Source organism: Cariama cristata, unplaced genomic scaffold (genome assembly GCF_000690535.1).
Source record: "Cariama cristata isolate BGI_N322 unplaced genomic scaffold, ASM69053v1 scaffold27227, whole genome shotgun sequence".
Taxonomy (NCBI): Eukaryota; Metazoa; Chordata; class Aves; order Cariamiformes; family Cariamidae; genus Cariama; species Cariama cristata.
This window is the reverse complement of record NW_009625321.1, coordinates 1-950: the sequence shown is the minus strand read 5'-3', so window position 1 is coordinate 950 and position 950 is coordinate 1. Positions and strand designations below refer to the sequence as shown.

Sequence of the window (950 nt, the reverse complement as noted above, 5' to 3'; positions counted from 1 at the left end):
GAGGCCGATGCCTCGCGGTTCTCCTGCACGGCCGGTGAAACCCCGACCTCCTCCAGCCCCTGAAATGGCAAACACCTCCGTCGGTCCCTGCGATTCCCAAAACCCACCGACCCGGAGGGATCCAGGGATGGGCAGGAGGATGTGAGGTCCTTCGTGGCGGAGGAGGGTCCCGGTCAGACCCTGGAGGGGTAAACGCAGTTGCGTGTCAGCCGGGTGCGAGGGTTAAAAGGGGCAAAGCATCCTCCTGGAAGGGCTTGGGAGCCGTTTTACTGATTCCTAAGGGAATCCAGGAGAGGAACGGGAGGGAAATGGGGTGTTAAAGCCCACGGGAGGGAAATGCCGAGGCTGGGGGGCTCTCGGTGGGGTTCATCGCTGGGACGGTGCCCGGTATTGGGGGTGAGGGGCTCAGCTCAGCTGAGCATCCCTGGGGTCACGTAGGGCACCCAGGACTGGGGAAAGCATCCCCGGGACCAGGCAAAGCATCCCTGGATCAGGTAGAGCATCCCTAGGACTGAGCCGAGCATTCCCAGTACCCAGTGGGGCATCTTGGGAGGTCAGAAAAAGCATCCCTGGAACCGGGAAAAACATTCCCAGGACTAAGCCGAGCACCCCTGGTACCCAGTGGGGCATCCTCAGGGATGGGAAAAGCATCCCCGACACCGGGCAACGGGCAAAGTGTCCCAGGATCGGACCGAGCATCCTTGGGACTGGGAAAAGCATCGCTAGGAACAGATAGGGGATCCCCAGGACCGGGAAAAGCATCCTCAGGACCAAGTAAAGGATCCCCGAGACTGGGTTGAAGATCCCTGGGACTGGGAAAAGCATCCTCGGGACCGGGTTGAGCATCCCCGGGAGTAAGCCCAACATCCCCCGGGTACCCAGCAGAGCATCCCCGGGACCGGGAAAAGCATCCCTAGGACCGGATTAGGGGATCCCTCAGGACCGGGAAA

General features: G+C 61.5%; 1 pseudogene; it reads right to left on the bottom strand.

Annotated features, from left to right (window-relative positions):
• The window catches only part of LOC104164296, a 1728-nt pseudogene extending 1548 nt beyond the window's left edge, over window positions 1–180 (bottom strand).
• Window positions 181–950: the final 770 nt, after the last annotated feature.